This window comes from Heptranchias perlo, unplaced genomic scaffold, assembly GCF_035084215.1.
Source record: "Heptranchias perlo isolate sHepPer1 unplaced genomic scaffold, sHepPer1.hap1 HAP1_SCAFFOLD_70, whole genome shotgun sequence".
Classification (NCBI taxonomy): Eukaryota; Metazoa; Chordata; class Chondrichthyes; order Hexanchiformes; family Hexanchidae; genus Heptranchias; species Heptranchias perlo.
Genome location: NW_027139729.1, coordinates 2869033 through 2881957, shown reverse-complemented (window position 1 = coordinate 2881957; position 12925 = coordinate 2869033). Strand labels below are relative to the sequence as shown.

The window sequence follows — 12925 nt, the reverse complement described above, 5'->3', positions numbered from 1 at the left end:
CCGGTGTCGGGGTGAACCTGCTTCATCACTTTGTAGACGTAGATGGAGTAACTCTCCTTCCTCGACTTTCTCCGCTTCTTGCCGCCCTTGGCTGGTGCTTTACTCAAGGTTTTCTTGGCGCCCTTCTTGGGAGCTGCTTTCTTGTCCTCAGGCATTTTCAACTGAATTTCAGACCCAGAAATGACCCAAATCCGCTCCGAGCTCGGATTAAATAGGCAGCCCCACAGCCCTATGGTAATGAGGGATGGGGGAAGGCAATGATTGTGATTGGGACTGATGTCACAATATTTTTCCTTTATCGATCTGATTGGATATCTGAAGAAACCAATCAGATTTAATACCTGCCACCAATCACAAACACGCTCACACTGCGCATTGTCCGGTTTCAGCAATTTGTTCCGAACTGTTGCAGTTCTTCTTCCGGCCAGTAGATGTCCCCAAACCCCGGGTCATTGAAATTTACAGATGAGAGAGGGACAGAAGATAAACTCATTCTTCACATTATATTGCACGGGTGGGATTTAGAAAAACTGGGAATGGAGAACATTTTATAGATAAAACATTAGTTGTAATGCTGTATTAAATGCTTGTAATGAATTTAGGGGGTATTATCTATACTGACTTTGATAAGCTTGCTGAAAGGCGGTGCAAATGGCCTTTGAATTTCCATATAGAAAGGTGTGAGGTGGTGCATTTTGCTCGGGGGAATAAGGAGGCCACATACTGCTTGGAAAATAAGAGTCCAAATGGAGTCGAAGTGTAAAGGGATTTAGGGGTACAGATTGACAAATCTTTAAAAGTAGCAACACAGGTTGATAAGTCCATAAAAAGCAAACACAGAGGTTTGTTTCTGGAGGAGTAGAATTGAAAAGCAGATAAGTTATGTTGAACTATAATTTAAACTTTCAAACCTTCTGTCAAACTGTTAAACCTTCCCTTTCTGAAATCCGTGCTGACTATTCTTTATTATATTTTCGGTTTCTCGATGTTTTTCTATTGCAGTCATGATGTGGAGATGCCGGTGATGGACTGGGGTTGACAATTGAAAACAATTTTACAACACCAAGTTCTGGTCCAGCAATTTTATTTCAAATTCACAAGCTTTCGGAGGCTTCCTGCTTCGTCATTTTCACATCGTTCACCTGACGAAGGAGGAAGCCTCCGAAAGCTTGTGAATTTAAAATAAAATTGCTGGACTATAACTTGGTGTTGTAAAATTGTTTACAATTTTTCTATTGCAGCATTGAGTAAAAGATTCCATGATCATTCCGACCACCGGCCTTTAGTTAACTGGTCTATAGTTCCCTGGACTTGTTCTATCTCCTGTTTTAAAATATAAGAATCACATTAACTGTCATCCAGTCCTCTGGCACTATTCCTTTTTGTGATGATTTTTTCTATATATGTAACAGTGCCTCTGCTGTCCCTTCCCTTGCTTCATTTAATATGCACGGATGCAATCTATCTGGACCAGGATTTTACCCACCCTTTCTAACTTAAATGTCTTGATATCTTTATTGACCTCTTCCTCTAATATCATGTTCACCCTGTTAATCTCCCGGGTAAATACTGAGGCAAAGTAATAATTCAATATTTCTGGCATTTCGCTGACGTTATCTGTTAGTTTATCTTGTGCATCCCTTCGTGGCCCTCAGATATTCTGATTTTCCTTTTGTTATTTTTGTGCCTGTTATTTTGTGCCTATACTATTTCTTTTTGTATTCCTTGATAATTTGATTTCGTAGTTCCTGTTTGCTTCCCTAATTGTTTTTGTGACTTCTTCCTAACCTCTTTCCATTCGCTTTTGCCATCACCTTATTTAATATCAAAGAATGAGAAATTCCATCAGCTTGTTGTGTCTGTTCAGGGGCTGATGTTTGGGAACTATTTATTGTCTATGATTAAAGTGCCAGAAACCAAAAGGGAGCAATTCAGTCCGAAACTCCACAGAAACACTCTATTTCTCCCTCCGAGTGAACTAAGGTGCTATAATGGTGAGTAGAGCTGCCTTCCAAACAGTTAATTCCAACAGGTTTGAATCCCAGTTCGCTGAATTCAGAAACACCAAGACTTGAACCGAATTTGATGATGTTCAGAGCGATAGTGTTTCCAAAACACAAACGGGTCAAATTTACATAAAAATACTTTTAAAATTCATTTATTTCTCCCATAACGTTGAATTTAACTCTGATCCTTTGTATTATTATGTGCCCTGATCTGTACAGTGGATACGGAACACAATTGCCCGGATTCAGTGAAATTAATTGATTTTCTGAAGTCTTTCCCTCTGCTGATTCCCGTTCCTTGTTTCAATTATGTCGGATTAACCTTTCTGATCTATAGAAGGGTCATAGTCCTGAACCGTTAACCCGAGCTTCCCTTCTCCACAGATGCTGCCGGACCTGCTGAGTCTTTCCAGCATTTTCGGTTTTAATTTTTTCTATATTTTATCCCTTTCACTTTTGACGGTCGCCGTTGAAACTTGCAGATTTGCGCTCAGTTTTTATTTTGTGTTTCAGTTCGGTTTATTTGAATTAATATAAATCGAGTCCTGAGAAATCAGACAGAAATCTTGTGCAATGTCGAGTGAAACATAATGGGGCAACTTTCGAATGAGCAAAACAAAAACTTTATTATGAATCAATTGTCTAATTTTTCACGGACAAAATATGAAAAAGTACGAGAGTAGAAGTTACAGAGAGAAACTATTTCCTCACATTGCACATTGTCCTGAATCTGGAACGACGAAAGATAATGTGAATTTGTTCCACTCTGTTACAGTTCTCACTTATGGCCAGTAGATGTCAGACTGCATGTGAGTTTGGGATTAATTCTCTGTCCGTCAGTCTCTGTTACTGTATGTGAGTGTGATATTCATTCTGTATCCGTCAGTCTCCAGTACAGTCTGTGAGTGTGGGATTCATTCTGTATCTGTCAATCTCTGGTATTATATGTGAGTGTGATATTCATTCTGTATCCGTCAGTCTCCAGTACAGTCTGTGAGTGTGGGATTCATTCTGTATCTCTCAGTCTCTGGTACTGTATGTGAGTGTGGGATTCATTCTGTGACTGTCAATCTCTGGGAATGTGTGTGAGTGTGGGATTCATTCTGTATCTGTCAATCTCTGGTGCTATCTGTGAGTGTGGGATTCATTCTTTGACTGTCAGTCTCTGGTATTTTATCTCAGTTTGGATTCATTCTGTAACTCAGTCTCTGGGCAAAGTGCAAGTCTGGATTCGTTCTATATCCTTATTTCAGGTTACAGTATGGTGTTTCAAACTGTATCTTTAAGTCATTAATGTATGCAAATCTTTCATCTAGCATTAATTTGTAAATATGGATACAGTTTCGGATTTTATTTTAATCAAACAACGTGTGTGAGTTTTGTTGTCGGATTACATTTTAATCTCTGTGAAGATAATGTACATTTCAATCTTTTACTGTGAAATTATTGGACTGGTATTTATTGTGTAGCTCAGTCTGGGCTAATGGAATTGATATTGTATCTTTCAGTCTGACACTGTATGAGATTTTTCGACTGGTATGAAATGTGTGGTTCAGACTGTACTAATGGAATTGACACTCTAACTTTCAGTCAGACACTGCGAGAGATTTTTGGACTAGTTTCTGATGTGTAGCTGAGACTACACTAATGGGATTCACACTGTCTGTTTCAGTATGATGATGTATGTGAATTTTGGACGGTATATAATGTGTAGCTCAGTCTGCACGAATGGAATTCAGACTGTACCTTTCAGTCTGACACTGCACAATATATTTAGACTGGTTTGTAAGGTATAGTTCAGTCTGCACTAATGGAATTGATACTGTATCTTCCAGTCTGACACTGTGTGAGATTTTTGTACTGGTATGTAACGTGTCGGTCAGTCTGTACTAATCAAATCGATACTATATATTTCAGTATGATACTGTATGTGATTTTTGGACAGGTATCTAATGTGAACCTCTGTCTGCAGTAAAGGAATTGATATTTTATCTTCCAGTACGATACCTTATGCGAATTTTGGACTGGTATATAATGTGTGGCTCAATCTGCACTAATGGGATTGATACTGTATCTTTCAACTTGACACTGAGATTTTTGGACTGGTATGTGATGTGTAGCTCAGTCTGCAATAATGGGATTGATACAGTGTCTTTCAATCTGATACTGTATGAGAATTTTCGACTGGTATCTAATGTGTACCTCAGCCTGCAGTAAAGGAATTGAAACTGTACATTTCATTCTGACACTATGAGGTTTTTGGACATATGTGAGTCAAATATGGGTAACATCTGAACTGGTATCTAATTTATATCTCAGTGTACACTATTGTCATGAATATGGCATCTTTAAACTCATAATGTGTGTGAGTTGTGGGCTGGTATTTAATTTGAATCTTGGAGTACACTATTGTGATTCATTCTGTATCTATCGATCAGTACCATGTGTCAGTTCTACCTGGTATTTAATTTGTAGCTAAGGCTGAACTAATGTGAGATTAACACCGTGCCTTTCAATCTGATACTGGGTGTGATTTTGGACTGGGAAATATTTATCTGCCGGTCAGCGATACTGAGTCATTGTGAAATGGGAATTATGTCTTTCTCTCCTGCTCTCTTTGACTGTTGGATTGGGATCAGTGCGCGACTGACTATTTCTGCTGTCTGAGACTGTGGGACTGATGACTTGTCTGTGTCTCTGTGCTCTGTGAGTGATAAGGTACCTACTGTGTGTGAGAAGGAGCTGGCTGCACTGACTGCTCTTTGTGCCCCGGGTGGAGTAAACTTCACACTGATTCTGGGTCCTTCAAGGATTTAACTGTAGGAAGAAAAAGTATGTCTTGTAATTCAAGAACAGGTGAAGTAGAAAATAGAAAACTGATCAATTGAATCTCTGTTAATAATCATTGTAATAACCACAAATGAAAACCAGCGATACAAACAGTGTCAGTGTCTGACTCCACTGCAGTACTGCAGCACTCAGCTTCTGCACACCAAGTGTGTTGGGCTGTTTTACAACAATTTAGTGACATCCAGACACAACCGAACCCCTGCACTGATCCATGAATGGGACTACCGATGGGGACGGGACCGTTGCACACATCAGATTTCTAATTCCCTCTCCCTTGGAATGAACAGTTCAACCGAAACAAAACAGCCGCTGTTTAAAATGAGTCCTTCAAACTTCTCACCTGATGCCTGCAATAGGTGCTCTTTGTATAACTCCCCACATCCTTTCTGTCCGGCTCTGTTTACTGTTCAGTAACAAACAGTAAAGTTTAATGGACAGGTGTAAAAAAATCAGATTTAATACCTGCCACCAATCACAAACACGCTCACACTGCACATTGTCCGGTTTCAGCAATTTGTTCCGAACTGTTGCAGTTCTGCTTCCGGCCAGTAGATGTCCCCAAACCCCGGGTCATTGAAGTTTACAGATGAGAGAGGGACAGAAGATAAACTCATTCTTCACATGATATTGCACGGGTGGGATTTAGAAAAACTGGCAATGGAGACGAGCTCCAAGTACATTTTGTTTGACCAAACACTACTTGTAATGCTGTGTTAAATTCTTGTAATTGATTTCGGGGGTATTGTCAATACTGAGGAAGACTGGGACAAAATAAACTTGCAGAACGGCCGTGTAAATGGCCATTGAATTTCAATATAGAAAGGTGTGAGGTGGGGCATTTCGCTACGGGGAATAAGGAGGCCACATACTGCTTGGAAAATACGAGTCTAAATTGGGTAGAGGAGCAATGTAAATCATCCTGAGAAATCAGAGAGAAACACTGCGCAATGTACAGTGAAATATAATGGGGCAAATTCACAACTATCGAATGAGTGAAAGAAAGACATTATTATGAATCAATTGTCTTCATGTTTCACCGTCAAAATGTGCAAAAATACGAGAGTAAAATTTACAGACAGAAACTTTCCTCACATTGCACATTGTCCTGTTTCTGTAACCATGACAGATAATGTGAATTTGTTCCGCTTTTTTACAGTTCTCGCTTACGTCCAGTAGAGGTCAGTTTTTGGTACTGTATATGAGAGTGGGGTTTATTCTGTATCTGACAGTCTCTGGTACTGTATATGAGAGTGGGGTTTATTCTGTATCTGACAGTCTCTGGTACTGTATATGAGAGTGGGGTTTATTCTGTATCGGACAGTCTCTGGTACTGTATATGAGAGTGGGGTTTATTCTGTATCTGACAGTCTCTGGTACTGTATATGAGAGTGGGGTTTATTCTGTATCTGACAGTCTCTGGTACTGTATATGAGAGTGGGGTTTATTCTGTATCTGACAGTCTCTGGTACTGTATATGAGAGTGGGGTTTATTCTGTATCTGTCAGTCTCTGGTACTGTATATGAGAGTGAGGTTTATTCTGTATCTGTCTGTCTCTGGTACCGTTTTTGAGAGTGGTGTTTATTCTGTACCTGTCTGTCTGTCTCTGGTACTGTATATGAGAGTGGGGTTTATTCTGTATCTGTCTATCTCTGGTACTGTATATGAGAGTGGGGTTTATTCTGTATCTGTCTATCTCTGGTACTGTATATGAGAGTGGAGTTTATTCTGTATCTGACAGTCTCTGGTGCTTTATGTCAGTGTGAGGTTAATTCCATCACTGCCAGTCTCTGGTGCTGTGTGTGAGTGTGGAATTAACTATGTACCTGTCAGTGTGAGTGGGATTCATTCTGTATCTGCCATTCTCTGCTGCTTTATCTCAGTGTGGGATTCATTATGTAATTCAGTCTCTGAGACAATGTGCAAGTTTGAATTAATTCCATATTCTTATTTCAGTTCAGAGTATCGTACTTGAAAATGTATCTTTAACACTCCAAATTATATACAGTTCTTTGTCGAGTATTTGATTTGATAATATGGATGCACTTTTCGATTTTCTTTAATCAAACAATGTGTGTGAGTTTTGGAGTGGTATTACCTCTTAATCTCTGAAATCTATTGTGAATGATAATGTACCTTTCAATCTGTTCACGTTGAAATTATTGGACTAGTATGTAATGTGTAGTTCAGTCTGCAATAATGTGATTAATTCTGTGTCGGAGTCTAACACTGTGAGAGACTTTTGGACTGGTGAGTAACATATAGCTCAGTCTAGGCTAATGGAATTGAAATTGTATCTTTGAGTCTGATATGTTGTGACATTGTTGGACTGCTATATAATCTGTGGCCCTGTCTGCACTCACGGAATCGATACTGTATCTTTCAGTCTAATATTGTATGAGATTGTTGGGCTGTTATTTAATTTTAGCTCAGGTGGTGTGAATAGAATTTAAACTATACCTTCCAGTCTGATCATTTATGGGGTTTGTGGACTCGAATGTAATGTGTAGCTCAGTCTGTACCAATGGTATTGATAATGTTTATTTCAGTATAACATGAGTATTACCAATATATCGAATATGCAGCTCAGTCTGCACCAATGGAATTGACACTGTATCTTTCAATCTGACACGATGAGATTTTTGGACTGGTATGTAATGCGCAACTCAGTCTGCAGTAATGTCATTGTGAGATTCATTCTGCATCTGTCAGTCTCTGGTACTGTTTGTGAGTGTGAGATTCATTCGGTATCTGTCAGTCTCTGGTACTGTATGTGAGTGTGAGCTTCATTCTGTATCTGTCAGTCTCTGGTACTGTATGTGAGTGTGAGATTCATTCTGTATCTGTCAGTCTCTGGTACTGTTTGTGAGTGTGAGATTCATTCTTTATCTGTCAGCCCCTGGTACTGTGCATGAGTGAGATTCATTCTGTTCCTGGTATGGTGTGTGAGTGTAGGATTCATTCTATATCTGTCAGTCCCTGATACTGTGCGTGAGTGAGATTCATTCTGTTCGTGGTACTCTATGTGAGTGTAGGATTCATTCTATATCTGTCAGTCTCTGGTACTGACTGTGAGCTTGGTGTATATTCTGCATCTGTGAGTCTCAGGGGTACTATATATAAGTGATGGATTCATTCTGTATCTGTCAGTCTCTGGTGCTGTATGTGAATGTGGGATTCATTCTGTATCTGCCATTCTCTGCAACTTTATCTCAGTGTGGGATTCATTCTGTAATTCAGTCTCTGAGACAATGTGCAAGTCTGAATTCATTCTGTATTCTTATTTCAGTTTACAGTATCTTATTTGAAACTGTATCTTTAATACTTTAAATTATATATAGTTCTCTGTTGATTATTTAATTTGTAAATATGGATTTCTTTTGATTTTCTTTAATCAAAGAATGTGTGTGAGTTTTGGAGTAGTATTACATATTAATCTCTAAACTCTATTGTGAATGACAATGTACCTTTCAATCTGTTCATGGTGAAATTACTGGACTGGTATGTAATGTGTAGTTCAGTCTGCAATAATGGGACTAATTCTGTATCGGAGTCGAACACTGTGTGAGATTTTTGGACTGGTAAGCAATATGTAGCTCATCCTGAACTAAAGGAATTGATACTCTATCTATCAGTCTGATACTGTATGAGATTTTTGGACTGGAATGTGATGTGTAGCTCAGTCTTCAATAATGGAAGTGATACTGAATCTTTCAATCTGATTCTCTAAGATTTTAGGACTGGTGAGTAACATGTAGCTCAGTCTGTGCTCATGGAATTGATGTTGTATCTTTGAGTCTGATAGGATATGAGATTGTTGGACTGCTATATAATGTGTGGCTCAGTCTGCACTAATGAAATCGATACTGTATCTTTCAGTCTAATGTTGTATGGGATTTTCAGTCTTGTATGTATTGTACAGCTCAGGTGGTACTAATAGAATAGAAACTGTATCTTCCTGTCTGCTCATTTATGAGGTTTTTGGACTGGTATATAATGTGTAGCTCAGTCTGTACCAATGGTATTGATACTATTTATTTCAGTATAATACTGAGTATTTACCAATATATCTAATATGTCGCTCAGTCTGCACTAATGGAATTTATACTGTATCTTTCAATCTGGCACCAGGAAATCTTTGGACTGGTCTGTAAAGTGTAACTCAGTCTGCAGTAATGTGACTGTGATATTCATTCTGTATCTGTCAGTTTCTGCTACTGTATGTGAGTGAAATTCATTCTGTTCCTGGTACTCTATGTGAGTGTGGGAATCATTCTGTATCTGTCAGTCTCTGGTATTGTGTGTGGATGAGGGATTCCTTCTGTATCTGTCAGTCTCTGGTATTGTGTGTGGGTGTGGGATTCATTCTGTATCTGTCAGTCTCTAGTATTGTGTGTGGGTGAGACATTCATTCTGTATCTATCAATTTCTGATGCTGTATGTGAGTGATATCAATTCTGTATCTGTCAGTCTGTGCTACAGTGTGTGAATGTGGGATTCATTTTGAATCTGTCAGTCTCTGGTACATTGTATGAGTTTGGGATTTATTCCATATATCAGTCTCTGGCACTCTATCGGAGTGTGAGATTCATTCTTTATCTGTATCTAATTTGTATCTCCATTTACAGTATGGCATTCAAAACTGTATCTTTAATACCTTAATGTATGAATATTATTTCCCAGTCTTTAATTGGTAGATAATGATATATTTTAAAATGTAATGCTGTCAGATATATTCAGATAATGTGGGCACTTTTTGGACTTCTATTAAATCTGTATCGATGGGAACACAATTGTGAATTAGTGTATCCTCCAAACTGATATGGTGACATTTTTGAACTTGTATATAATGTGGAGCTCAGTCTGCATGAATAGAATACTGTATATTTCAGTCTGAATCTGTGTCAGTTTTTTTGTAATGGTTTTGAATGTGTAGCTCAGTCTGCACTAATGGAATTGATACTGTATCTTTCAATCTGACACTATGAGATTTTTGGACTGGTATGTAATGTGTAACTAAGCCTGCATTGATGGAATTGATACGGTATCTTTCAGTCTGTGACTGTGAGATTTTTGCACTGGTAAGTAATTTGTAACTCAGCCTGCACTAATATAGGTGACTGTGAGATTCACTTTGCATCTCTCAGCATCTGGTACTGCATGTGAGTGTGGGATTCATGCTGTATCTGTCACTCTCTGGTACTCTATTTGACTGTGGGATTCATTCTGTATATACATACTCTGGTACTGTGTGTGGGTTTTGAATTATTTCCATATATGCAGTTTCTCATAATGTTTGTTAGCGTGGGATTCATTCTGTTTCTGTCAGTCTCTGGTGCTGTGTGTGAGTGTAGGATTCATTCTGTATCTGTCAGTCTCTGGTGCTGTGTGTGAGTTTAGGATTCATTCTGTATCTGTCCGTCTTTGGTACTGTGTGTGAGTGTGGGATTTATTCTGTATTTGTCAGTCTCTGGTGCTGTTTGTGACTGTGGGATTCATTCTGTGTCAGTCAGTCTCTGGTACTGTGTGTGAGTGTGGGATTCATTCTGTATTTGTCAGTCTCTGGTGCTGTTTGTGACTGTGGGATTCATTCTGTGTCATTCAGTCTCTGGTACTGTGTGTGAGTGTGGGATTCATTCTGTATTTGTCAGTCTCTGGTGCTGTTTGTGACTGTGGGATTCATTCTGTGTCAGTCAGTCTCTGGTACTGTGTGTGAGTGTGGGATTCATTCTGTATCAGTCAGTCTCTGGTACTGTGTGTGAGTGTGGGATTCATTCTGTATCTGTCAGTTTCTGGTACTGTATGCCTGTGTGTGATTCATTCTGTATCTGTCATCTCTCGTACCATACTTGAGTGTGGGACTGAATTTATGTCTGGCAACCTCTAGTACTGTATGTGAGTTTGGGATTCCTTCTGCCATCTGTCAGTCTCTGGTACAGTATGGTGAGTGTGGGATTCATTCTGTGTCTGTGTGTCTCTGTCCTGTATTTGAGCGTGACATTCATTCTGTATCTGTATGTAATTATTCTCTCAGATTATATTATGGTATTCAATACTGTCGCTTTAATATCTTAATATTTCAGTAGTTCTTCTCATTATTTAATTGGTAAAAATGGATACACTTTAGGATTTGATGCTGGAGGTTTTAATCAGATAATTTGTGTGCTTTTTGGACGAGTATTAAATGTGTATTTCTGTGATTACTATTGTGAATGATAATGAATCTTTCAAAATGATTTGGTGAATTGGTATGTAATGTGTAGATCAGTCTGCACTAAAGGAATTGATTCTGTAACTTTAAATTTTATTTTATAAGATTTTTGGACTCGTGTGTAATGTGTATCTCAGTCTGGACTAATAGAATTGATACAGTATCTTTAAATCTCATACTATGAGTATATTATAAACTGATATCTAATTTGTTTCTCAGGTAACACTGTCACAGCATTTCTCAATCTGATACTGTACGTGAGTTTTGGACTAGCAATTTGTATTCGAATGGTACACTAATTGAATGGATACTGCAAGTATTAAACTCACATGTGTGTGAGAGTTCTGGGCTCGAATTCAATAGGAATCTCGAGGAACGTTATTGGGATTCATTCTGTACCTTTCAATCGGGTACCATGTGTGATTTCTATCTGGTGTTTAATGTTGCCCGATTGTGAGATTGACACAGTGCTTTTCAATCTAAGAGTGTGATTTTGGACTGGGATTTTTGTATCTCCCTGTCAGTGGGACTGAGTTAGGGGGAAATGGAACAGTGTCTGCGTCACCTGTTCTGTTTGACTGTGGATTGAAAATGTGTCTCTGAAACTTGGGATCATTGTGGGACTGAGTACTTCTGCGGTGTGAGATTAAGGAACAGATGACCTGTCTGTGTCACTGTGCTCTGTGTGTGTGATAATGTACTTACTGTGTGTGAGAAGGAGCTGACTGCACTGTTCCTTGTGCCTCGGGTGGAGGAAATATCACATTTATTCTGGCTCCTTCGAGGGTTCGCCTGTAGAAAGAAACGTATGTCTGGTAACTCAAGAACAGGTGAGGAAGAAAATACAGAAGTGATCAGTTTAATATCTGTTAATAATTATTTTGAATATCCATAAATGTAAATGAGCGATTCAAACTGTGTCAGTGTCTGACTCCACTACAGTACTGCAGCACTCAGCTTCTGCATAACAGGTGCGTTGGGCTGTTTTACAACAATTTATTAAATCCGGACACAACCCAACCCCTCCACTAACACATAAATGGGACTACGCGATGGGGCAGGGACCTTGGCACAGGTCAGGTTTCTCATCTCCTCTCCCAGGGGACTAACCGTTCAACTGAAAGCAATCTGCCGCTGTTTAAAATATGTCCTTCACACTTCTGACCTGGTGCCTGCAATAGACGATCTTTGTAGAACTCCCCACATCCTTCCTGTCCGGCTCTGTTTCCACTCTTCACTGTCCATTAACAATGAACAAGGTGAGACTGGAACTAAACCAGGAACATTCACTGCTGGTTTGGGGAGAGAAAGCAGCAATGATTTTAAATAGCAGGTTCTTCCCATTCTGTCTCCCTTACCCTGGACACACCCTGTGCACACACAGCCCGAGAATGACCTCTCCCTTCCCCCGCTCACTCCATGTTCCGGGACCAGTTCCTGATCCACTCCGCCTCTTACAAACAGCCCCCGTACTCCCCCTGACCTTCCCCCGGACTCAATGCCGATCTCTGAGCCCATCTGCGGACACGGTCCCGAAGCGATGAGCTGCTGTAACGAGGCTGCTCTTTGCTCCCTTCCCCCGGGGGCCGTGATCTCTCCATTCCCGGCTGTTTTAAACCATCTTCTTCCGCTCACTGAGGGAATGGCGCCCACAGGCCGAGCTGGGGGAGGGCAGCGCGCATGCGCTCTTCTGCTCACCAACAATCAGCGCTGGGGGCGGGGCTGAGTCGCGCATGCGCAGATATCTGGTTTAATTCCCAATACAAAAATCGATGGAAACTTTCCCCAATTGGAATTTTTCCGAGTCTGAGCAAAGGAAGTGGGTCTGGGGGAAAGGTCAGAGGGAATGGGGTCCACAGG

The 12925-nt window shown here is 39.8% G+C and overlaps 1 protein-coding gene and 1 long non-coding RNA gene across 2 annotated transcripts in view; both read right to left on the bottom strand.

The window, feature by feature from the left end:
• Positions 1-12925, bottom strand: part of LOC137318394 (uncharacterized) — a 38565-nt gene that overhangs the window by 1638 nt on the left and 24002 nt on the right. The gene's annotated exons all lie outside the window — the stretch shown is intronic.
• On the bottom strand, positions 4505-12729 carry LOC137318425 (uncharacterized). The gene is made up of 3 exons (XR_010961889.1): positions 12549-12729; positions 11771-11857; positions 4505-4823 (listed from the first exon to the last, which is right to left on the bottom strand). It is a non-coding gene; the product is annotated as an uncharacterized lncRNA (long non-coding RNA).